The 27,527-nt window shown below is 35.6% G+C and overlaps 1 protein-coding gene across 10 annotated transcripts in view; it reads right to left on the bottom strand.

The window, feature by feature from the left end:
• KCNIP4 (potassium voltage-gated channel interacting protein 4) overlaps window positions 1-27,527 on the bottom strand; it is a 382,096-nt gene that overhangs the window by 118,577 nt on the left and 235,992 nt on the right. The window contains exon 1 of one of the 10 annotated variants that reach the window (XM_046939869.1): window positions 13,975-14,135. The exons of the other annotated variants lie outside the window; for them this stretch is intronic. The gene's annotated coding sequence lies outside the window, so the exon portion shown is untranslated. Of the gene's footprint in view, window positions 1-13,974; window positions 14,136-27,527 lie in introns of those variants that run through there. 10 annotated transcript variants of the gene reach the window in all.

The following is a 27,527-nucleotide window of genomic DNA, read 5'->3' as shown; positions in this document are numbered from 1 at the left end:
TCACGTTTGCATTCATTTTCTGCTATTACTAAATTTTGATTTAGTAATAGCAAGTGTAACAGCAAGAAAGTATTATGCGCATGGAAATCGGTTGGTTGTAATCCAGTTAATAACTTTCACTTTTATATCACAATAGTTAAAGTTCATTTTTTAACTTTCAGAGCTCCCTGTCTGTTTGAATATATAGAAACCTTTTCAATGGTTCAAGACAAAGATTTCATTAACAGGTAAATAACAGTACCTTGAAAAGCTTAAGTACTAACAGACTTTTCCTTTTGAGTCTTAAAGTAACTTCAAAATATGGGAAGGAGCATATAGAAAAAAGTAGTAGCTTCGCAACCTATTTAAGAAAACATTATGTTCTGAAATGTATATGCAAATTCTGTTTCTAAATGCTTACAGGTTGCTACTCTATCTCAATTTGTCTTAGAGGATGTGACTAAACACTGCTAACAGTGAGGGCTTCCAGAATATTCAGCTTTACAGCCATTTCTAGATAAGACTTTTAAGTACAATGAGAAGACAGAAGGTTTTTTAGTACTGAAGTAAGCAGTACAAGATCATATGATGTCTCTTAGGACATAGCATTCAAGGGAAATAATAGCATCTGGAATTCACACAGTTGTTGGTGTAGCATCAGCTCTCACAAGCATGTGAGAGAGAGTCTTACAGAAATATACTTTTTACTTTATGAATAAATTCCCATTTGCCTCTGCCTTCATAATTATATGGTAGTGGAGTTTCATTATGGTTTTTCATTTAACAGCTTCAATGGTTTTTTTGGTTTTTTGCAACGATCCTTGCAAAGCTAGTGGGTCCAAGTCTAGTAATTAATTGATAACTATCCAGGAGAGGGGGAAAAAAAAAAAACAACACTAATCAAACCTGGATGACTGTGTCTGGAGAAATAATTGCCATCTCATTCCAAACCCAACACAGGGTTCATTAAACAGAAGTGCATCTCTCCTTTGTCCTGAACAGATATTCAAACAGATTATGATTGCTTTTTTAGCAACAGAAATGGCACCTTGCTCCCATGCTTTAACTTCTCAGAAAACAAGGAGGTTTTAGTTTAATCTTTGATTCATCATAAGCAGATGACCTCAAAAACGTAGCTAAGACGCTGGCAAGTTAACCTAGCCTTTGCCAGCATTCTGTATTTGTCTAAAATCAGTGACTGCTGGGTTGCAACAGTGCAATCTAGAGTTTATTGAACTATTCAAAAGCACCTCCAGCAATCCTGTGATTAGGGTCTGAGATCACACAGTAATTACAATAGTATCGCTTAGATGGTGAACCCCTGATACTCCATCACGTAGTATTTATTTGTAGGCTACTTTGATTTGAAATCAAACTTCATTTCTAGAAATGGTTTCTCCTCTAAATACAGACAGCACTAAACTACTGGTTTTCAGAAGTATTGAACATTCAAGTCTGAACAATCTGACTTCTTCTAAAGATAATGGGCTTAAGAATTACTTCTAGACCTTTGTTCACATGCAAAATATCTAGTAGAGCTCAATAATACCAGTTACAAGCCATGTGACAGTACAACTCATGAATACTCAAGAAAACCCCACTCTAATTATCCAGAGAATTCAGATTGAAATTAAACACTAAAATTGTCAATACCACTTACATACAGTTAAAAAGAGGAAATTATGGTTTCTTTAATTTCAGGACCATTTAAAAAAAAAAACATTGGCTCTGTAGCTATATATTTATGACAGAGTTGAGCAAGCAAAGAAAAAGGAGCAAAGAAAGGGAAAAAAAAAAAAGAATAAACCAAAAGATAGAATCCCAATGAGAAGATCTTAACTGAAAAAAAAAGTCATTAGGGCTTCATCCTGATTTAAAAAAAAAATGTCCTCAAATAGTTAACATTTTGGAAACTATACCTACAGAATCCAATAAAATACAGGCTTTCAGCTTAGGAAGGCTGCATGAAACTAGTTCTTTGTTTCCCCCAGAGCATACACTTAGGGTGTTTTGTTTTTTCTTCTGGTTTGGTTTCTATTCATACCAAACGACAACAGAAATCTAGGAAGGAACCCACAGTTGTTTTTCCCCCTTCCTCTTTCCTGTTTTACAACCAGAAAACTTTTATTTTCCCACATTTCTTTGTTACAACCCTCAACTGGATGCTGGAGCCCTGCTGTCTCTCACTGCCATTTAAAATGGTCTTTTTCCAACTGGCCACAGCTTCATCTGCAGCATCCTACATCTTCTCTTGACAGCTATAAAACCCAACTGAAATATTCCGTTCCAAACAAACTCATAAAATGGATTTTGCATAATTAGGCTTCCTAAGGCATCCACCCAAACAAAAAAAAAAAAAAAGGAAATAAGGCAAAACAGTGTTCCCCAAACTGAAACAGAACCAACTTTTTAATGAACTGAGATTATTACACATTCTTGGATTCTACTGCAATAATCTCAGATTTAATTTCAGTCATTTGCAATTGTTGTTACCTATTTACTACCTTAGAATGAATTAGATCCATTTAATCTTCACTGTTTTAATTAAATGTCATTAACCTAAACTAGGAAGGTGTGAAATTAATGTTCCATAATTCACTAATTTTATTGTCAGCTGAGGAATAATGATTTTTCATCTGTATTTTTAAAACAGCAGAGCATAGGTTAATAGTTTCAAGAGATATGAAGAATACATTTTTTCCAGTGGGCCACTTTTGGTAAGCAGAAATGGTGCCGCAGGATGAACCAATTAGTCAGCAATCTTTAAACAAGGATGTTGTTTAATCCAGTTATTCAACTTTTGCCAGCAATGTCACAGTTTACATAACATCTGCAACTTAATGAAATGCTAATACAACACATCACTTGTATCAGCTGCAGACCAGGATATGGGTGGCTCAATTACTTCAGCATTTACAGCTCACTGAGTTGTGAAGGGCAAATAGAAACTCATTCACATTACTAAGAAGCAGCTGTTTGTGAGCTAACACTGGAGAAAGATATGGGTGTTTTGCATCAGATTCCAAAAATTGAGTGGATATATCAGTTTTCCCTTATGGTAAGTTGGGAGAGAGGCAAAGATGAACAACCCTGCATGGATTAATTAGCACATCATTTAAAAAAGGTAAGAAGTAGCACTACAAAAAAAAGGGGATCTGACTTTTGTTGTGTTATTAATCAGTCCATATCTGTACAGATTTTAGTTTCATATTTGCTGATTTTTAAATATATTTTACCACAAGTTTAAGGTGTTTTGCTAGGATTAATGTATATTTTTTACCATACTATGTCAATTACTGCCTTTTTCAGCTTAAAATATATGGTTGCTCAAAGTGATGAGCTGGTGATGTTTACAGGTATCCTTGGCATTTTCCTTCAAGTTTTGAGCACAGAAGAGAGAAAACTATCCCAAATGAATTTAACACCTGCCAAGCTAAGGAAAAACAACAACAAACAGGCAGTACAAACAGTGCAAAGCTGAAACTTGCCCACCTAATCTTGTGTCAGGCAGATGCTAGTATACTTAATATACCTACAGATACCAATGGTATGTAACTGCTCTTTGGAAAGTTGTGCTACAATCTTTAACACATTTTTACTCCATAATGAGGGAAAATGGTCTTAAGTTAGGGCAAAAACGCAAAATATTTATGGATTTTTTAAGCCTGCTATTGAAATGACAGTAAATAACTAAGAAACAACAATTTGCAAAACCTATTGCTCCTACAGCCAATCTGGGTGCCAGTGGTAATCTCTAGATCAATGGCAATGCAGTAAGAATTTCTGTATGCCACACAGGAGTCACAAATTAAACCTTTCTCAAGGAGAAAGGAAACAGTCCTGAAAATGAACTTCCTACAGTCAGATCAATGAAAGCAAATGGCCCCTGGGAAGCTCATAAGAAAGCCAAGAAAAATATTTTATGCACAATCACAGCTAATAATACACACATTAAAGAAAGAATTAGTAATTTAATTAGTAAATTAAACATTCAGAAATAGGAAGTGGGTTATCAAGAGAAGGAAGATTAGAATAGGACATTATAGGGAAAAAATGAAAAGCAAAAGAAACATGAAGACAGGAGAAATCCACAAAAGAGAACAAGATAGTACATGAGAATAGGAAGAAAATATAGGAAGCACTTGCTCTGTATATCTTACAGCACTAACAGTGATTTCATGTTTGTTTTTTTTTAGTCTAGTCATTTGCATTCAGCTTTTTTTTCCGAAAAAAAACTCTCCTTTTCTCCTCCCCTTGTTTGGTGGTCAGACAAATGCATGAATAAAATTTGATGTGGCTGCATACTTCTAATTGTGGAACAGGAAAAGCTTCCTAAGAGATTCTTATATTCCTTGGCAATACTGAAGAGCATGGACTGGCAGAACCGACCTTAACTCTTAAAGAAAAGAAAAATCAGAAAAAAAAAAGATTACCAAAAGTGAAGCATAAATGCTCCCACCCCCTTCTAACTGCCTTCCACCACCCCCTTTCTCTAACTGTATTTTTCAGCTTACAGGTCGCACTGTATTTAAAGACAACACATTTGGTATTTGTCATGCTGCATGGATCTTGTCTCCCCACATACACAGCATTCCAAAATACAGATGCTCATCATATCACATTAAAATGAATGCCAAAGAAAAGATAACAATGGAGAGGAATCAAACACATCTGAGGGTGATGCTTCCCACCCAGGTGCTAGTTCCAGGAAATAGACACATCAATCTGCCGCAACTCAAACACTATGGAAAATGGATTGTGATATGGTAAAAACCTCAATTTTATTCTCTACGTCATCATTCACGTACACCATGATTCAGACAGCTGAACAGTTGTAAAATAAATTATTCCTAAGGAATTATTCTGCTTTCATTATTCTAAAAAGCTTAGAAAAAAAGTCAACATTGGATAAGCTTGACAATGACTCATAAGATGCTCGTTAATATGTTTTCATTAGCTAATTGATCTCACAGTAGGGAGAAAATATTAAAGTATGATAGAAACTACAGATAGGAAAGTCAAGGGAGAGAAAAATTGTTATAGCTAATTATCCAAACAGTTTTCAGAAAGACTTGTTACTTACCTGCAAAAGGAAAAAAAAATGGAATCAGTAAGGTTCAAAATTAAGATAACTTGAAATCCTTTTGACTTAGGAAATCTTACTGTAGTTGAGTCAATAAACCAGAAGGCAATGCATCCAGGACCCACAAGGGAAATTCTGTGGACTGTTTAGAGGTTGGAGGGAGGTCAGACATAATCATCTCTGGATAAGGTCAAACTAGGATATTTCTCTGATGTAAAAAAAATTATACCCCGCTAATCTCTTAAATACTTTGAATAAGTCAATAAAACAGTTGCACAGGGACAGAAAAGAGGCAATTAAACTCAAATTACAGCCTTAGGGAGACTAAGATTTCAGATGAATTGGATAGCTGAGAGAATTAGTTATCATCATGCCCAAAATATTTGCATACAACAATACAGAACTTGGGCTCAATGAAAGAACAAAATACATGAACTTAATTCATAACCAGAAAGCTGAAGGATGATTTTATATCCATTAATCCAAAATCTCAGAATGATATTCCAGAACAATAATCTTGGCCTAAGTGCTGAAGGACCGAAATAGAATCATAGAATGGTTTGGAGGGAACCTTTAAGATCATCCAGTTCCAACCCCCCTGCTATGTGCAGGGTTGCCAACCACTAGACCAGGTAGCTCAAAAAAGCTCCATCCATCCTGGCCTTGAATGCCTCCACAGTGGAGTCACTGACAACCTGTCTGGGCAACCTGTTCCAGTGTCTCACCACCCTCACAGTAAAGAATTTCTTCCTAATATCTAGTCTAAATCTACCTTCAGCCAGTTTAAAGCCATTTCCCTTCATCTTGTCACTACATGCCCTTCTAGAAAATCCCTCTGCAGTTTTCCTGTAGGCCCTCTTCAGGTACTGGAATGTCACTATAAGGTCTCCACCAGTGCCTTCTCTGGGGCTGAACAGCCCCAGCTCTCACAGCCTGTCCTCACAGTGGAGGTGCTCCAGCACTCTGATTATCTTTGTGATCCTCCCCTGGACAGGCTCCAACAGCTCAATGTCATTCTTGTGTTGAGGGCTCTAGAACTGGAGAGGTCTCATGAGAACAGATGAGAAGGTCAGAATCACCTCTCTCGACCTGCTTGTCACACTTCTGTTGATGCAACCCAGAATACGGTTGGCCTTCTGGGCTACTTCTATTGCTGGCTCACGTTGAGTCTTTCATCAACTGATACCCCCAAATCCTTCTCCTCAGAGCTGCTCTCGAGCCATTCTCCACCCAGCCTCTATTTGTGCTTGGGGTTGCATTGACCCAGGGGGCAATATACCCTTTCTAGTTCTGTTATGCAAAAGAGTTTTCCCAGGACAAAAAGCGAAATCAATTTAGCAGGCCTTAAAGCACCAACATTACTATTTCAGCTCAGTACTTCAGCACCTCCTCCCTGAGTTTCGGCTCAGCAGTGATCATTCTCCTCTGGCTTACTCTTGTGCATTTCTTTTGTTACAATGTACAAGGATCTTGCCTGGGGCAGCAGAACTACTCTTGCAGTTCTATAAATCCAAATCCAATAATCCTCCCTTACCCTTCACGACAATTAATGATTTTCAGATGCTTGCCAATGAGGCTTCAGAGAAGTATCCAAGGTGCAACATAAACTTACGTGGCTGCACTTTCAGTTTCCTGTAAGAGGGGAGATGCTCTACCCATAAGAAAATACTAAATGAACCACACAGTGCCTTCATGAAGTCCTACCCTGACGCATGCGTGAGTTACAGGAGTGCTGAATAACCTCAAGGTTAACCAGGTAGCGGCGCTATTTTTTCCTTCTCAATAGCTTCCTGAAAGCCTGCCTCACTTTTGTACTGATAGAAACAGCAATTAGCCACAGGAATTCATTTAAATTTAATTTTGTGGCAACATAAAATGTGTTACTCTGAGTAAGAATACCATTTTCATGAGAACCATGCCTTCTCCCATCCATCATCCATAGAAGAAGTATTTGAAAAAAGAGAGTGTATTAAAAAAAGTGTATAAAAGATGCCATTTCTTACTCAGCTTTTGCAGTATGGACCTCCTGGTCTCTGCTACAATTGCAGCAGTGATAGGTAAATAAGCAGTTTTCATGGACTACTGAGGGGAAAAAGAAATATATTACCTGCTTACACGAGAAAGGGAAAGGAAGGAGGTACGCATGATTTCTGGTTCAAAGCGCTTACAATTTAGATTTTACTTGTGATCTACCAGTTATACTCACGCACCTAACTGAGCTGCAGGCAGGCAGCTGCAAGGCTTCTGCTCTGCCAGAGCAAACAAGTGCAGCCACACATCATTTCCCAAGTGAAGCAATGTAATAGTATATAACATATTATACACATTATATGTTCACAGTAAAAAACTTCAGGCAGTAGAGCTATGGAGGTCAAAGTCATCTACCTCTAACTTTGCTAGACATAACCCTGTAAAACTCAGTAACGGTAAGAAACGTATGCAGATAAAAAGCCTTATAGAAAACAGAAGGAAAAAGTGAAAGGATTATAAAAGGAGAATAAGGTAGCAGATGTCAAAGCAGACTTGTTATCCAAACATTACACAGTTATGATACAAAAGATGAGCCTTCCTAAAGGGCTGTAGAGCACCTTCAAAGCAGGAATTAGAATATCCAGTAAATAGGAAATACAGAGGAAATAATTTCTCCAGATTTTCGTTTCTCAAGTTGCATTATAAACAGCTGCTTTGGTGCAAATATGCAGTAGCTATCCTCCAGTGTCTACATTTTAAGACAACACAAAGAAGCATTCTAGACATTTTCTCAGAACATGAAATAGATTATTTCATTCCAATCTAGAAAATCTATAAGCTAAGAAGAGCACTCAGAGACTCAAAAGACAGCTAACTTCTCCTTAAAATCTTCTGCGCTCATTAAAAATAGCTGTTAGAATGAAGATTTCTAGCAGAACTTTCAAGTAATAGTCCCAGCAGTTTATATGTCCATAGCAAGCCAGCTTAGCTACCAATATTGTTAACAGGTTGTACATAGATCCACTGAAGGAATAATATACGCATAAAATTTACATTTCATTACAGTGATTACAATAGTTATCCACGACACAAACTGTATAGTAGAGAACTTAAACCCTGGCAGTTAGGGAAGGAAGGCTTTGTGCAAACAAGTCTCTTTTAGTAAACTCATAGTGTAATTGCTGCTTGTAGATATTTTGAAGATGGGCACCTTTCCAGCTGGAAAATACTTTGGGTTGAGAATTGAAGATTCAGCAGCAACAGATAGAATTTTGTGTTGTTTTGTTTTTTAAACAAATGGAAGAAGTGACAAAGCATGGCAAACTAGATTGCCAAGAAGTTTCACATGAAACTTTATTAAGTAAAATCTCTCAAATTTTAATTTCAAGTGTTTCCACACACTTTTGAAATGAAGCACTCAGTATGCGTGACGAGCATTGAAGCCTGTGAACTGCTGACAGACAACTGAGAAAGGTTATATTTTTCTAAGGTTTATTTGCTAAAACTTATTCTCTTCGCAATTTTCTTTCTCTCTACAAATTTATTACCTGCACTAGATCTGCTGAACTGAAGTCTCATTTGCGAGTATATGGGGACTCTATAGCATGAGTGCTTTTCTAACACCCCATTACGTATCATTTACTAGGAATCAACGATACTATTATTTCTACACTTAATTAAAAGAAGAAGAAAGCAGCATTTATTTTGAAATTCCTATAATACATGGCTTTTTCTGTTATCTCGGTAGTATTGGTTAGTTCACATATTTGAAGCAAAAAAGATATGTTTGTTACTTGAGAAAACTAGCATCCACCTCTGGAAAGAGATCGCTAATGCTAGTGGTTAGGCCATCTTTGCAGTCTCCATGTGCCCTTTTTGATTTAACTGCTTCCTTGTGCTTCTTAATCTTACATTCCCACAAATTTGCATATTGACGGTTCACTTCTCAACTCCAAATTCTTTATAAAACAGAACAGTGAGAAGATAAACAAAAGCGGGAGCTGGCTATCTTTCTAATCTCATCTCTTCCCTTGGAAATATCTTTTGAAAAAGTTTTTCTTTAAAAAAGGCTAAGCAATTTTCAAGACACAAAACCCTCTCTCCCTATGCTCAGGAAGAGATGCCACACCAAAAATAGGACTGAACGAAAATACATTAGTGATCAATGGAATAGCATCAAGCCTGCCTAGCATTGTTACTGTGACAAATTTGACATCTAAATTCAAGACACTAATTAGAGGCTCTACACTGCAAAAGAGCTGATTAAGTGGTTCACTGCTGCAAAGAGAATAATTCTATTCCTCTCCTCTTCTCACCTTGCGACCTGGCCTGCTCCCTGTTATTAGCTCTGGTACTTGCCTGACTGAATGGTAAACTTATTTAACTAACAACACAAAGGGTAAAAAAAAAAAAAAAAATAGCTTTCTACACCAAGGTGGATTTCTGTAGGTTACTGATCAGAATTGTTTTAGGATGTTGTCAAATGAGGAACAGAACAAGTGATGGGATTACACAGCCAGGATCAGAAGCAGATGACTCCTATCTAAAGCACTTTGTCCCTAGCTTTTCACATGACAGACAAAAAACCTGCAAAACTCAAGTTTAGCATTGATTCTGCTAGTCAGATGTTCACTCTATGCATTTTAGATCATGTTGGCATTAGATAATACGTATAGGCAATGGAGTCTCACTTGAAATAAATTATCTTACTTACATTGAAAAGCATCTAAATTTCTTACATTGTTTGCAAATACTTATGAGAGAATGACTTTTAAAATAAATGAAAGTAAAAGTGAACTACTACCTTATTAACTTCGTGGGCATATTGCTATTATTTGTGATGAATTTTTCCTCAGACGATCTGTGCTTTGTACATTTGATGTTAAATATTAGTTTTTTAACCTCTTGTTTTTCTGTGTATAAAGATATGTAATAAAGTGTTTAACATTGCCTTATTTTACAAAAAAAAAAAACAACCCTGTTACTTCCCAGTCATTTGTGTTTCCCCTGAAGATCTCTTATAGGACAGCGATATACTTTAATGTATACACTTTAAATGTAGAATTGCATCAACAAAAGTTGTGCAAAAGCAGATCACACACCCAAGAAAAAAAAAACGAAATAAATATTTAAGTTACAATACAGCTTAGAAAACTAATGAGCTTAGAAACACTGATCTGTGAGAACAAAAGGGGAAAGATATGTGGGAACCTGTATTCAAGTGTTTGAAATCTTGTAAAAAGAGCAATTACTAGCTTTCCATGTCAAAAGCAGTATAAGAAGTAAGCGGCCTCTTTTAATAAGGGAGAGTTAAGGTATTGGGAACTCACTCACACCAGCATAAGCTATTAGGTTAATCTAACATAAGGCAAGTACATAAAGCCAAAGTGAGGGAGACAAAGACCATACAAACACCCAACAATAAAGAGTGTTGCAGGTTCTGAAGAGCAGATATTCTTGTAGTCATTTTTGTAAGTACTCTCTATCAGCCTTGAAACTAAACAAGAGTCCTATACACCTTTCTTGATGCTGACTGATGTTCTAAAGGTTAAAACTGCAATAGTAAGAGTTGCAAGGAAGTTGGAAGAATTAAAAAAAATTCTTAAATCTGCTTCATACAGAAGAATGTAGGTTTTGAAAATAAAAGTAGACTATAAAGCCTATATTGTTCTCTGCATTAAATAGATTTCATTCCTAGGTAGTAACAGAAGTAGTCAGGATTCTCTTGGTCCCATGTGGGAATCTAGGCTCTCTATATACTCTATGAGAGAAATTGTACCGTACTTGCCAATATACATTACATCCTTGCTCTTTCAAAAAGCTTTTCACTCCAGGAGAAGACAGAGTCACAAAACAAGTCAGTTCTTCCATTAAGCTTTGCACTTGCTAGCAATGAACGTATGGAACAAAAGTAATAGGACAACAATATATGCAATTACAAATGTACTATAGACTATCTAACCAAAGCTTGGAACAGATTTATCCAAAAGACATTTGTATATAAAAACTCTCCCACCTTTAATCATGATCGCTTGGAGGAAGTACAAAGTTTCATTAAGTTATGTTTTGATTTCAAATGATTAAAACAACAATAATCAAGGAAGCCTGAAAATATACAATGCTGTAGGAGCCAAAGCATAAGCAAACTCAGACAAGAATTGTGAAAGTATATAGAGAGGTTATTTTACATTATTTATACAGAATATATTACCAAAACTTGGAAGTAAGGTAATATTTAAAAACAAATACTTTTTCCAACTACTTTTCCAGTTACTTCCATATTCATAAAATTTAACACATCATATTGCTTCCATAGGTATTAATTTTTAATGTCTTATGCATACATGTATTTGACATACGTGTCAAATACATACGTGTATTTGACAAAAAAAAAACAGATCTAAAAAGCAAGATTAATTTTTTGCCCTCTGTGGATATCCAAGAAGATTAAGTAGGTTTATTCAGCAACAAGGCACAGCTGATACCAGCTGAACCAGGGGAGACCAGAAGGATGCACACCATCGCTCCTCCCTGCCCACATTCAGCACCCTTTCTATATATGAGTCTACCAGTCAGTACGCGTCCTTCCAACTTCTGACCTAACATCTGTAATTTTTCCTAAGCATTATGCAGCGCGATTACGGTCTGATTTTTCCTAAGGGCACTACGTAGCTCCAAGACTGACTTGAGATGATAAGCAATATTTCCCTCATTGATCACTTGTGGATTTTGTCACACAAAGTGATTAAACTGAACCATTAACTGTGAAAGAGAATGAGAGAAGAGGAGTTGTACATCTGAGCACAAGATTACGGAAACACAGCACCCTTCACTGAGATCACATGATGTGTTATTCTGAAAGATTATTAGTTTTAGCACAGTTTTAATGTTTTTCTAAAGTGATCCAAACTCTTAGTAATTAATTACAGCAAAACAATAGCTAAAAAAAAAAAAGCTCCACATTATCAGTTTATATTACTAAGTTATATAATAATTTAAATTACTAGAATGACAGTACTGAATCTGATGCCATTTGAGATTGAATGCAACCCATCCCTAGATGCTTGATTTGCAGTCTTATTTTCTTTCTGGCTGGAATGTCAAAAAAAGAAGCAGGTCTAATCTTAAAATAAGTTAAAGGAGAAAACAAGTACTTTTCAGACTTATATCACGTGAAAGAAGAGTTAAACTTGCATAAAATAAAAAACAAGCTATTATGAATTAATAGTGCAACCTGAGCTGTCGAGTCCTATGAACTTCAGAACGTTCCTTCCACTTTTCGTCATGAACGTGCAACACCTCTGGAGACTTTCCAACAGCCATATTCACCTTGACCTTATAGCAAGACGTTTTTTTTTTTTTATGGTGTACAAAAACACTATGCAGAACAAATAGCACATGACATGACAGTAACATCCTCAACACTCATCACAGATAGAATTTCTTTTTATATTTCACATAAGTCTTTTCTTTGTTCTTCACAAAGCATTCTTTATCCTGTAGCAAACACTTCTTCATATATAATTAAACAATCAAAATTAGGAATTCTGTGACTGTTTCTTTTAGTCAGATGGTGTCCATCTCAGATCCACTACCAAAAATCCATTAAACCCTTCATGTCCAATGCTGAATGTTTTCAAGTTGAGAATGAGGAAAAACATGTATGTTTTTTAGCCTTTTGATTTAATATCACTTCTGGCAGAGTAAGTTTTACTTCTTCATTAGACAAGGTGTAACATCTCTAAGAATTTGCTTGTTTTACATACAGCATTGAAACAGTTTTACCTTAAGTTACGTGAACAGTAACAAGAAATTTTTCACATCCACTATATAGTGCCTTTTCCCAGCAGATCAGTCATGTGTAACACATTTCATTGCATTATCAACAATATGGGTATTTCAAACACTTCTGAAGCAATGTTTTTATTTAATCTGTATTTTGCTTGGCAATTATTAAGTGAAAAAAGATATACACTTCAGATAAGGTCTCAAATATCTGCAGAAGGCTTGCCCTGCTCTACTTAAATCTCTTTTAAACAGATTTGAATTTAATTAGAGCATATAAGCAACTTTTTCGACACTTCAACACATTGAAACAGCATATATAAATTTGCACATGCCATTAAACACACTGAATTTCTACCTCCAGAGCAAGTAAACAGTTAAATGACTTCTCTGCAGATGTCAGGTAAAGACAAGTTCTCAGTGTTTCTAGCTTCCTCCATACACACAACTGCAGCACCTGAATTATTCTTCCACTCTCCTACATCTCCACCGATACACCACACAGCCTTCCTTCTCAGCTGTGAACTTTGCTTCCTCCTCACCGAGCATACTCTCTGTCCTAAGATAACTAATTTTTGGACCATATTTTTGTAAATATTTTTTTCAAAGCCTGGAGTTCTGAATTATTTCCTTTTATCACCCAATTCACAGTGGCACCAGGGAAGGTTTCTGAGATAAACTCAGTTGCTTTCGTATCCACCAGGCCACCTTTGAGCTTTGCATAAAACTAGAGCATTGCACTGAGTGTTTAGATGAGAGGTATACAGAGCTAAGTCTATATTTATCTCAACAATTCAACATAAAGCACTAAAGAAAAAAATATTTCCAATCCTGTTCACTCAGATCTTGAGGCACTAGAAGGATCCCACACTGAGGATCTACTGAGATACTGAGATCTACAGCCTAAATAGCTAAGCCAAATGCAACAGACTTTTTCTTCAGAAGGTGACAGAGAAATCCCCTACTCTCCTCCCTAAGTGCATCTTTCTCTCACCCAGTGCACATCAGCCCAGCAACTACATTACAGTGACCTACCGTCTCATCCTTTCCTCAGACAGTGAAAATTCAATCCTCTTTTGATTCACCAGACCATCACTAAGCATATGGCTCAGTCTCCTCATCAGCTACAGACAGACAAACCCACAGGCTTCACTCACCTCTGTTTCTGAAGGACTTTTTCCTTCCTCTCTTAACAACATTTTCCAGCTTTCTACATCAAGACGCCACATTGCAGCACTGGAGCCAACTTTTCTACTACAGAGGGCTCAAGTCAGTGAAGACCCAAGACCAAAACGTTGCAAGTAACAACACATCACCCAGGTGCAGCTAAGAAGAAATTTAAACTAATTAGGAAGCAGGTGCCCATGATCTGCCCACTAGAACACCTGTTATAACACCTACAGTTTGTTTGCTTCAGATAGCACAGAGGGAAATATTTTCAGGGTAACACTTGAATTTGTTCATGCAGATCATCATTCATCAAAGAAGAGTTGCTAAGATTAAAAGTGCAAGATCAGATTAATAGGAAAACAAAACCCTCTCCTTCTTTCATTTTATCATAGATACTTCTAACATTGCTATTCCAAAATTTCTTTAAAATTGTTTTCAGTATTTTTTCCATGAATACTTGACATTGGCTTTATAGGTTGTCACTCATGCTTGAAAAAATGAAGCGTTAGGCTAAGAAAGTTTTTTCTGCTTAGTTTACATATGCTACAACTTAATTTCAGTTTCCTTCTTCTTTCTTGGAAAATATATTCCTAATTAATTATATTGGAAATGTTTAAAAGCTCTTCAAATCCTCTGGACTCTCCTGCACTCTTTATTCCAGTATCCTATCTGTAAGATAGAAGTTGTTTTGAAAAGCAGTATTAACCTCTATTTTTAATGACAATTTTCTCACCAGAACTATCAAATACATTTCTGCTCTGTACTTTAACATGCAATTCAGACTACCAACATCCAATCAAAATTTCCATTCAACTCTTCTAGATAGGAGTAAAAGCTTGATCTAAAAATTAAATCAGGTATTGTTACTCTTTCTGAAATTTAACTAGAGCAAACCATGTTTCTTCTCCTCTTGTTTAAACTAAAAACCATATTGCATTCATGTCCCTATCTTGCCAATAAATTCTGTTACTCTTTAACTTTTTTTTTTTCTTGCTATAAGATCATAGTTTTATTATTTTTACCTGTTATCTTCTTGTAACATTCTAACAAAGCCATGTGAAAACGATGCCTGTACCCAGGGGAACGAGTAACTTCAGATTCTCATTATCTTCTCTACAACCAATATTTACCAAATGAAGAAGAAAGAAATTCTAAAATGAAAATCTGTTACAGTTTAGTTTCAATCACTTTTTATTTGTAGAATTAATGTTTATTAAAGGAGAATAGATTTGCCTCTGCTTAAATTTGACCTTCAAGTGTAAGATTTAATAGGCCAGAGATTAAAGTAAATCACTGTGGTTTGCTTGTGCTTTTTTTTTTTAGGGAAAGCTGTGAAGAGGAAATAAAACATGAAATAAAAACAGAAGGCAGATTGTGAAAAAGTATGAGTATTAGAAAGAGTAGGTGAGAAGCTATTTAAAAATAAAATGATTATAATATTTTATTATTTTTAAGTACTCATCTGATACCTGTGAAATGTAATCTAAAAAGAACATTATTTGTGGGGCAATTCCTTAGAGATCACAAAACACCCAAGCAGTTTAGTTACAATGCTGTAATTATATTTATTAATAAATGTATAGTTAATAAGAAGCATAAAATCTACTCTTAATTATATCTAACATCATTATGTATTGTATGTTAATATAATAAAAAGTATGACATAATGCCTTTGAAAAAGAATATTGAAGAAACCTTTCCTGTAATGCTCTGTCACTACATGGACAAAGGAGATACTGATACTTTTTCAATTAAAATAAAAAACAAAACAAAACAAAAACGTGTTTACATTAAAAAAAAAAACACTCTAGATTTGCATATTGATCTTTGACCCAAAATAACAGAATTTCTGACTCTCAGGGCAATCTGTATTTCATAACATGAACTTCATTTATCAGAACTTAGCTTTGGACATGCATATTCTTTTAAACCAAGCTCAGATATGTATTGAAACCACAAAGACATGTCAGGTTGACAGGTTGGAAAAAAAGGAGGAAAAAAAAAAAAAAAGGGTATAAAAATCTCATTAGAAACCTGTGTGAGATGTTTCAGTTTGTCTTCAAGCAGATGGCACACAGTCCCTCTTATTGCAGCTTGACACTTCAATCCCTGGCTAGACCAAGTGTAAATCTGGGTTAAAAAGCAAACAAACAAGTAAAAATGTGAGTGCTGGGCTCAATCAGGGCCTCAGCACAGGGAAGAGAGAAGGTTCATTTTAGGTCCTGTACAATTTCCTTTTTCATCCATCATGGCTCACCATGCAAAGTGCTGCAGCAAGCTCTGCTTGTGCCCACTGATTGCTCTCTGCCTTTCATCCCCTCACCAGACTCATCCGACAAAATAATCAACAAAATTACTCTGTCTGAAAGGCAGGGAGGTGGATTTTCAAAGCATCATGAAGCAAACACCACAAGACAGTTTAAGTGGGGGATGTACGAGGTAGCTGGATCTCTGCCTATGGAAGCAGGCAAAAGCACAGGTAGGAGCATCCTGCCCTGGTGCTAGGAAAAACTGGCAAAACTGTAGTGATGCTAGCAAAAATGTGAGTTTAAATAATGCCAAAGAAACATGAAAATTGGGAAATAAGGTCAAAATATGGGCTTTTTTATTTAATCCTCATCTCTTCTCTTTGGGGTTTATATCACACAGTGTGTACACATACACATTTACATGCAGAATCTTGCACAAGAGGATGACCGTAGCAAATGTGGGCATTTCAATTTAAACTCTCCTGTTAAGTTAATTTTATTTTTACACTCCATGTTAATTAACTTGAGGTCAAATGAAAGATGAAGAAAGTAATGTCAAAACCATACAGAAAGCTATTTACAGAAAATGCTGAAGAAAAACCTTTGCCCCATAATGCTAATTCTCTTTCTGTTTGGGGTCATCTGTTCTTCTCCCCTCATTCATTCTCTATCTAGTGGCCCACCTTCTTCCTGTATCCAACTTAATTTTCGCATTCTTGTCCAATCATTTTGTTCTTAAAATTCTACACAGCAAAGTCTATTTGAACAAATTTTAAACTAGACAAATACTTTAATAAATTGAAATGACCACTGTCAAAATTAACGTGACATCTTCCTGTACTCCACATTTTCATTTAGCCTCCATATTGACTGTCTCCTTTTCTACTATTTTCCTTTGCTACGTGTAAACACAGTAGTCTCTCCCTGTTTCTCCCCATTCTGTCAATCTATTATGCCCAGCAAAGTAAGAATGTAATATTGTTTCAATACAGAGACAGTAATGGAAATGACAGTTACTAATATCCTTATATTAAATAAAATGTTAAGATCAATGAACAAATGATTCATGAAATGGATCTTGTACGTTTTTTTAATAATCATCCAAATAATTGAAGCAAAATAAATAATTAAAGGGTGAGAATTATAATTTAATCAAAATCAAATCTGTTCCATTCCTAATTTGAGTGCACTGCAGTAAAACAATTTGTTAAAAGAATATTAGTCAGATTGTACTATCAATCATTCATGTGATGAAATGCCAGAACAAAACTTCTCACAGAGCTCTAAGCCAGGTGCTTTGGTATATGTATAGAGATACAATCTTTAATTATGTGATCTCATTATTTTCCTTCAAGACTTCATTTTATTACATTTACAAAAAGGATGGCACTCATTCAGCAAAGATCTATTGAATGTTTTCATTCCTTGTGCTTATCAAGTTTGTGGCCTCATGGCTAATTCGTTGCCCACTATTCAAGAATACAGTGAAGGAAAAGAACAATATCTTCCCCATTAACTTTTTTACAAAGCCATCATGAGGGCCTTAGTGCTTCATAAACATATGCATGTTTACTTATATAAAATATCTGTGACATGACTGCTCCTATTTTACAGTAGGATGAATCAAAGGAAACTAAATACAAGTTACAATAACACCCCTAAAAAAGGGGACCTTATGTAACTCACAGGATTTATAATGTGAGAAATTCATAACTCTTACTTTCCAGCATCGCTAAAACCTAGTTTAACCTAAAATCAAATCTGTAAACATGAAACAGCCTCAACTCCTTTCCCCAGAGAGGCATGAGTGTGGCTCAATAAGGGCAGATCTGAATGGCAGAATATTTGGTGCCAAGGACACAGTGCATACAGTCATATATTTCTCAGGACTTTTATGCAGAACAACATGAAGTATTTCTCATGATCGAATATGCATTAGTAGGTAGAACATATATTCAGGCTATATATCATTTGGAAGTAATTCAGTTTTCAGATTAAGACTGTTCAAATGGAACAGAAGATTCACTCCAGAACCTGTCCTGATTTGAAATACAATGCTCATACATGCACAGCATATATATTTTCAGTTAATACAATACATGTGTTCATGATAATTAGACTCAGTTTTACCCACCTCATGGCAGTGTTGAATTGCAGTAGGATTTTGCACAGGCAGACTCATAGTTAGGTCATTATAAAGTATATATTTGCTGCTCTCTGCTGGTCACAGAGATTATTCCTTTATTTTAAAACTTGCAGAGGGAACTTGAGAACAATTGTGATAAGCATAGTAAATATCAATTGAATAAGAGGTTTACAGCATTTAAAGCACCATCTCAGTTACCACAATGATTTTTTTTTTCTTTAGAAAGCCTATGTTCCTCAGACCATTGAAATTAAGAATACATCCTAGTAGTGAAACCAAACAAAACTCCACCTTTGCAGGCCATGGCATTCTGACTCACAGAGGTACACAACTAGAACTGCTTTTGCTTGTAATACTCACATTTTTGAAAGAACAAAGCAGAGCTTAAAATACCTCATTAATCAATAGCCACAAAAAAAAAATGTTGCCATGTGTTTCATCGTTCATGATAGTACAGTGCAATACCAGAACTGAAAACCATTTCACAGACCAAGGAAAATAATTGTCATTCTTTGCATGTTTAATACCTTTTCAAAAAATGTAGGAAAAAAAAACCCAACAAAACAAATTAAGAAAAATGCAACTCACCACCTCCACCAAAAAAGTAGAACCCTCACACAGGTAAACTGTTCAGTATGGAATGAGATGAGGAAAATGAGGTGCATCCTGTAGATGTGCAAAGTCACGACTGAGATACAAGAAATTTGTGCTTGATGTAAGGCAAAGCAAGAGAGTACAAGAGCCAAATATAAAGAAAGTAAAGAAAACTTTAAGTAGTTAAAACATTCTTGGTTTTGTTTTTGAACATAGCAAAATGGTTTCTATTGTGCCGTGGGTAATCTTAGACAGATCTTCACGCCCAAAGGCACTGTGTCCAGATTGTATCAGCTATGCCATTATTAAGAACGACAGAGAGACAAAGGAAGTTACAGCATTGACTTAGAGACCAAACAATTCTCCAGTCTTACGAACTGTCTGTGAAAGAGGTAGCTTGAGATATATCCAGTAGAGAGCAAAGGCAAATTCATGTTTTTGAACAGTACCTCAAAGGATCTCATTTGTATATTCATTAGCACAATCACAGCCAGTACAAACTTCAATAGATCTCCCTTCATACTATTCTTACTGTTAGCATTCAGACCTTCGTAAGTATGAACTGCCTGGCAAAAGCATATTTTGAGCTAGGAGGATGGTTTCTGTGTGAAACAACGTGCCTTTCTTGTTACTCTTGAAGTTTATGTTCATTCAATAAAATATATTACCTGTCAGGTATCTGACAAACAAGCATCTGATCAGCACCGTCTTGTCAAAATCTGTTTTGAATTTTTGCCTCAGCTTAATTCTGTCATAAAGAACAAATAAATATACATTTCCTACCATTCCCAGTTTCAAGAATCTTTAAGATATGCATAATTTCTATTTGAATTCTAATGTAAACAGAAGTGTCATTTTTGGAGCTCTGAGCTGGTAAGTCCTTAATTAAGTGGTCCCACTGGGTAAGTATTGCTCAGTACAACTGACTCCAAAGTAAACAATATTAAATTACCATAGTGTGAAAATCATTTTCTCTTTTCATAAAGAAGAATTTCATGGCAGACTAAGCTAATTTTAAAATCTGTTAAAACTATGAAATGAAAATTACACCTAATCAGTATACAAAAAAGTAACACTTTTGTCATAAATCATACTAAATAATGTATTACCTGCACATAGCTGAAAACATAACTCAGGGGTTTTGCTGGTGTTGTTCTTGTTGGTTTTTTAGTTAAACAATTTATTTAGCAAAGTACCGAAACATGAATAATTTATTTGTTTTTATTTCAAACTCATATTTTCCTCAAAGAAATATCTCAGCACTTGTACATGCACACGTTTAGCCATAGTGTGGGATTACAAAAATTGAATTGGCTTTGAGCATGGAACATTAAAAGAAATTGCAAGCTAAAGAACATGTTCCCAAATGGCTTACAGAGCTTTACTTGAGGTCAATGCTCTCCACTTTTTTAGTCCAATCTACATTGGATTAAGTAGTCTAAAAAACATACCAAAACAACTGGCTAATATATTCCTATAGAAATAATTTTCTGGGATTTTAAAATATAAATATGTGTGCAGACATAAATTTATTTATTCCACAAATGTTACTAATGGCTACTACTTAAATAGAAAGAACCAGAAGAAATAAAAGATTAGATTTTCCTTTATGTTTTCCTTTTGTTTTCATTTTAATGTTGTCAAAGTTCTTAAGACATTGAGTTCATTTTTTTTCCTTTCAATTTAGAATAGTAAAATTTAATCAAATCTTTAATGAGAACTGTGAGATTTCAAAATCTAAGCCTCATATGTAAACACGTATTTGCATATGAGACTTAGATTTTGAATCTGTAGATTGTGGCCAATCTCATTTCTTTCTTCCATTTCTTTCTTTCAAACAAGAAAATGCATTAGATAATTCACAGTTTTATCAAAAAACTCCAAGGTTTGTATTCAGCTACCCATCTGTATTAAACATGAAGGTTTTTTCAACTGGTTCCCATAAACTTTCAGATAATTTTCTCTTGGCACATGTAGTGTAACCAAAAAACCTTCTCAAGTCAACTATACCAAAAAAAAAAAAAAAAAAAAAAAAAAAAAAAAGCTAACATCTAAAGCTTATTTATCACTCTATTACTCAAGATTGTCACCTCCCTTCCTTAAGCATAGCTTCTTACAAGTCATTTTCTACATTTTAGGCTGCTGAAAACAAGAATAGCAAATTGGACAATACAAAGAAATCTGTACTTTCAAAGAATTCCTGTAAAGCCTATCAATATCATGATGCCCAAATCTAAGATGATGGAATGAAGGAGGAAATTGTGGTCAATTTTTAATACTGCTTAGTACTAGTTTGAAATAATTTGGTTGTGCATTTAAGCACTACAAACAGCATCATGTAGCATCTTGCCATTTTTCAGGCTATAATTGAGAAAAGTGGGCTCATATTTGGAAAATGTGGTTCAATTGAATACACCTGTATAACTGGAAGTTATTATTGGAGTTTTGTTAAATAATAGAAACAGAGCATCAGGTACTTAAAACTTGGATTTAGCTTCTGTGGGTGGTTTAGTGATGGATTATTAATTGAAGTATTGTGACACACAATCATTTGCTTCACCTCTCCCCACTGTCTGAATAAAGTGCAGATTTAGATAGAGAGAATCAAAGAATTTCTTTCTTCTGCTGCATTTTTTTCCAAATGCATCTCTTTACTGGATTCCCAAACACAGCAGAGGCAAGTCAGTCTTTTGTCTGCTTCACAACCTCTTCACCTCTGTGATCAAAGAGATTTCATCTCCACTCCACAGCGTTTTTACTGTTGATGTCTTTAACACAGTATGCTCAATCACAGAAATAGCAAAAGGGCAGGCATCTAGACACAACATAACTGGTGGACTATGGTATACTACAAAAGTACAGTATGAATTTAAAGTGTACTTCTTACCTTTTCACTGGAGGACACTGAAGAAATAAAGATCTTCTAAAGATATGCATAGAAATATGATAATCTGAGACCTATGTCCAAGTGACGGTGTCCCTCTCTAAAACTTTACTGCTGAAAGGAACAGGTAAATTCATCTCTCCCTCACCATCTTCCTACTTGTTATTAACTTGACATCCAACACATGATAACATTGCCTTACCAATTGTTACTCCTCATGGTATTTGCCATTCTACCTCTCACCGTAGCTTGACAAACCATTCTGTGTCACTGATGTCAGAGCTCAGCATGAAACAGGAGAAGGCATGAATTGTGCTTTGCTCTTTCAGACCTAAAGGTTTTAAATGAATACCCCAGGAGACATAAAGGGGAAAAAAACACAAATGATTGCTTTTCCCATTATCATTTTCCGTAATGACTTTTGTTATGACTGATTAGCTCCATCTTATTAAGAGACATTGCAACCATACTAAACTTCTGTCTGGAGACAATGAGAGCATGCTTGAAGTAGAAAAATGTGACTAAAGGAAATCGAAAAAAGAGAAAAAGCTTGCTGTTGTGATGCTAAGTGTTATTTATCATATGTGCTCATGGTATCTTTGTGATAAAAGCACAACCTTTACAGCAAAAATCCAGTTCCTACAAGCATAAAAACTTAAAACTTACTAGAGACATACAAAGAAACAGGAAGGAGCTGAGGCAGGGATCTAAGGACCCCTACATACCCTCTTGAACCAGCTTGTTCCTCCACACTTCAGTCATTGTTCAAGGGGAAAGCAAATGGACACTAACCAATGACCGGCTTGCCCTCAGGCCTTGTTCTGGGAGCTAAGTAACTCCAAGGTAATACATCCACTTCAATTCCGGGTGAAAAGCACCTTGGAACTTCCTATTTCCCAGTACCCACTGCTGAGGTAAGTCTGAAAGCAAGTTTTGAAGCCTCAGTAGACCACAGTGATTCTGTGAACTTGTCAGCTCATCAAATATATACTCAACATCTGTTATGAAAAAATCCACAGCCGTGAACTGAGAGCTGTCTGGACCTTGACTGTCTCCTGACCAAGCAGGAACTTAAGTTGCAAGGTCCACTATGCTTACAAGCCTACTTATGTCACCAGCACTTATGATTCCCGGACAGGAAGGCAGGTTCTGTGGAGAAAAGCAGGAAGAGTTCAAAAAGTAATCAAACTGCTATTGTATGCGGTAGTGCTGTGACTACAACAGACATTTCAGATGAAATTGGTCACTTACAAGCTGTAAAAATATGAACATGAGCCATTATTTAACACTTGATCTCACTGTTGAACGCATCAGGAAGATCTACACATAGCGTGAAAGTGCTGAGCTGTTTTATCTTATCCTGTTAATATTAGCAGGATATCCAACCTTGCCTAACTTTACAACCATAAACAATTAATTAACTTAAATATCAAGTGTTCTTCTTAGAGAAACCAAAGCGCAGAAAGTGGAAAAGCTCCCAGTGTGTGAGCCTTACAAATGGGTGGCAGATGAAAAGTTTCTTGCGACTCAAGTTCCAGAAGCATAAAGCTTACCATATTTCATGCATTGGCACTAAAAACAAACAACCAAACAAAAACTAAATGCCATTTTATTCTTGTTTGTATCTGTTTCTGACTTCTTATCTGAAAAATAACAAATAAAACTGCAGAGTTCCTGCAGGCCTAGGCTGAAAAGCCTGGAAGTGCTATAACATTCTATAACACTAGTTCAAATTTTCTATAATGGGTGTTATCTAGAGCAAAGAAATGACATGCTGCAAATGTGCTCTCCACCTCTGCCCTCACTGTAGTGTAGACATTAAGTTCTCTCTGACATTTCCTATCTTTCAGCAGTAGCTAGATTCATGTTCAAAAATTTTAACTGTGAAAACCTTGAGCTAAAATTGGAAGCTTTTCTCTAGTTTATCTTTGAAGACAAATCACCAGGCTTCTAAGCTTAACATGGACTTCTAGCACTGCAGTAAGAAAAACCCTTTGGAAACAGTGAAAAAAAGCCTTTGGCAGCAGTCTGTAACACCTGTTCTTCATTCTGGTAGTGAATGAACAACCAATGAGGCCCTGAAGATGGAAGGGGAGGAAAGTGATTATCTGCTCCATAGAGGTGTTCAGAAAATTATACAAAACACCCAAGAAACAGAGAGGTGACTGAGAAATGTAAGAGCTATTGGATAAAAATACAGCAGTTGGTGAGTTACCTTAATGTGTTAAAAGCTCAGTGCAGGTGGGCTGAGTTTCACCAGCCAAAGTAGTACTAGAACCAGTACTCAGAAGCTGAAGTCAATGAGAAAATTTTAAACAGCTGCATATATAACAATCTGAAAAGCTATCAAACATTAGTGTAGAAATGACACAGAGATAGATTATACGAAGGTAAGTAACTGTAGTGATTTTGAATTACATGTATTTATTCCAGTATATACAAAAGGATAATTAACCCAATTTGCCATTGAGCTGGCTACTTTTTCAATTATTTATGACTGATGTTTTTTCATATTGGGCTTTATATGATTTAGAGAAGGAAATGAAGCATTTTTCCCTTGTTTTTCCTTTGAGAGTCCTTAGCAAGTCACAAATAACAAGGAGATTATTTGTATTGTTTCTATGATTACATGCATCTCAGTTTGTCTCCTTCATTTTAGCTGTTGTGTAAAATTAAAGAAAAAATGGCACTGAGTAGAGAAACAAACAGAAAATAGAATTAAGGAGACATATGGCATAAATAACTTCCAGAAAGTTATGGTACTATTGACAAAGGCTGGGGGTTGTTACAGCTTGTATGTAATGGGATGAAGCTGTGCATTCACACAACATTATGTGATGCAGGCCCCAGCTGGTGTTAATGGAAGAGCTAAAGCTGCCTTATCCCTCTCTTGCTCAATAAATCAGTGCCTGAGTTAGACTAATGAAAAAGGAAAAGCTATTTTCCAGGCAACAGGCACGGTTACACAGCAGGTTTGCCAAGTCTTCAAGTCTAAAAGGCGTAAACAATGAGAAAGCCTTCCCCAAGAGTATTTTTTAACTACTTTTATCTGATTGTATAGCAACACAGGACCTAAAAACAACTAATCCAGTCATTTACTTCCTTTGCATTCATGTTAGAGTATGTATTTGTAAACTGAGAAAGCTATGTTTTACAAAGTATTGACTTCTGCATGCAGTATGTCAGATTCTCAATATTCTGCTTGAGAAATGAAAGTACATTAAAACACGGATAATCGCTCCACATTATTCTCTAGTGCTTCACATGATTTTATATCATAACAAAACCCACTGCCACATCCATCTATAAGGTCTGCTTTTACACAACTTAGTGTGATTGTTATTTTGGTTTGAGTATGTACTTTCCTCGATTTGAGTTACATAGAGCTTTTCCTTCTCCCTTACCAGTAAAAAAGCACTAAAAATGTGTTAGAATTCTTATTACCCCACATTGCTTAGGAAAATAAGGGACTGCCAAGCCTACACCTAGTCAAGGATTGTGGTGCTGTAGAATTGTACCCTTGAAAAAGGAGAGGTGGACCAACCCCAACTGACGGACACGTTCAGCAAAGACTAATGGGCTGTCATCTTTACGCAAGTATAAGAGATTTCATGTCCTTACTCTGTGGAAAAAAATCTATTTTCTTACACATTGTTCCAACTGGAGGACATTACCCTTTAGTTGGCACCCCATAATCTAGACGCTGAGCTCATTAGGAAACAAAAGATCATGACTAGGCCTGTAATGAAATGTTTACATCTACTAATGTCAAGTTTCATTACAGTCAGAATCAAAATGTTTTCACTGGTGATCCATCAGGCTTTCCATAATTTAGTAGGCATTAATGTCTTGGATTTTAAATCTGCTACAGCTATGGAGAGTGAGTTTAGAGCAGTTTTAGATTGCCTCCTAATAGAAGTCTAAAAATGCACTGTACTGTAGTATTGTTTACATGACAACAACTAAATAAGCCAAGGCCAAGTGCTACAATTCGGTATTTGCACCTACTGAGAGAACAATTTCTACCATGCAGACCCATGAAGATCATGGGAGCACAGAAGTATAAAATACAGTTTCATACCTCATCAGACTTCAAGAAATCCAAGGTGATAGTACATTGTTGAGACAGATTTACATTTTGTTTGAGAAGATTAGATTGGATTTCATTATTAATTTTGAAATACAAATCATATCACCGAATACATACAATTTTTAAATCACTGACAACTGTGTTTCTTCAAAATCAGTTCTAAAGATGACAAGACCTGACAACTTACTCCATTTCTTGGAGATAAATGAACTCTACATATTATCTCTTGGAATGTCAGGACTTTTTTCTAGGCTTCTATATTGACATGTAGATTCATAAATTTGAACCGACATCATTTTAGACTTCTGACTTCAAAGAATACACCCAGAGCTTCTGAGACAACTTTCTTCTCATTTTTCAAGCAATAATTTTAAGAGTTTTCCTGAGTTTGACAGCTGTAAAAATGAACTCATGAAACAAACGTGATTCATGAGAAATACTAAAATTATTACCTTGGAAACAGAATCCTGAATAAATTTCACAGAACTGACAAAATCTCAGCTATTTCATCACATGGTGGTATATGCAGAAGACCTATAGCAGTGAGAGTATTCAATTTCCATTGAGTTTGTGGCTCCTCTACTGAAGATGACAAGATTGCCAGTTAGAAACAGGTGCACATTTAAAGCTGGACTAATGACACCAACTACTTTCATACGATATTTAATATGTTTTTATTTAAAGGCTTCTCCCTTTAAATGGAAAAACCGATGAAGGTTTTCACCTGAGAGAAGCAAGGAACAAGATCAGATCCATCTATTCTGCTATAAAACAACTATGGAGAGTACTGGTTCTCTCCTTCAAACGTAGGGGTCAATTTCCTTCAGATCTCTATGGCAGTTGTAATTGTGCTTACTAACTGTGAAGGACAGAGGAAAGGCATGCTACCATAACCAACCACAAAATCTTTTTAAGAAAAGCAGCAATCAAAAAGTATATTGTAAGGTATTTTCTTTCTGTATCCTGTAGGGTGATAAGGACATTTTCCTTTATTTCAGCTTTCTCTCTGCAAGATGGCAAACAGGAACCCATTTATTTTGTTAAGCTCCAACGGACAGTTCTACCAGGACCAATAAAAAGCAGACTTACAGTTCATGTTTGTTCCTATGCTTTCTATAAATGTTTTCTTTATTAAAGCATTTACTGTGTCATAAATTAATGATTCTTTATTAAAATCACATTCTGACATGTTGAAATTTTCCTTTTAATTAGAAGAAAGACAAATCTAAGAAAATCCTGAAAGATTACACTCTAAACACATGACTGTGGAGAAACAACTAAATGTCTTCTAGGAAAAAAAATGACTTTTTTTCCTAAATACTGAGAATTAAAGACATGCAATAAAACTGCCAAAATTCTCCCTGGTGAGAAGTGATATGAATTAATTTATAATCTAAAGAACTAAACACTGCTCTAATTGCACAGAAATGAACAAGATTCACTTAAAAATATATCTTCAGGTTTCTGCAAGTCATGATCTCACAAAAGTAACCTGAATCACAAAACAATAAATTTTGGTAACATTTTAGTCTCCATCAAAACACTGAAGTTATGTTTTCGAATTCAAGTCTACATCA

Source organism: Gallus gallus, chromosome 4 (genome assembly GCF_016699485.2).
Source record: "Gallus gallus isolate bGalGal1 chromosome 4, bGalGal1.mat.broiler.GRCg7b, whole genome shotgun sequence".
In the NCBI taxonomy this organism is placed as follows: Eukaryota; Metazoa; Chordata; class Aves; order Galliformes; family Phasianidae; genus Gallus; species Gallus gallus.
The sequence above is the reverse complement of the archived record's forward strand: the minus strand, read 5'-3'. Positions and strand labels throughout refer to the sequence as shown.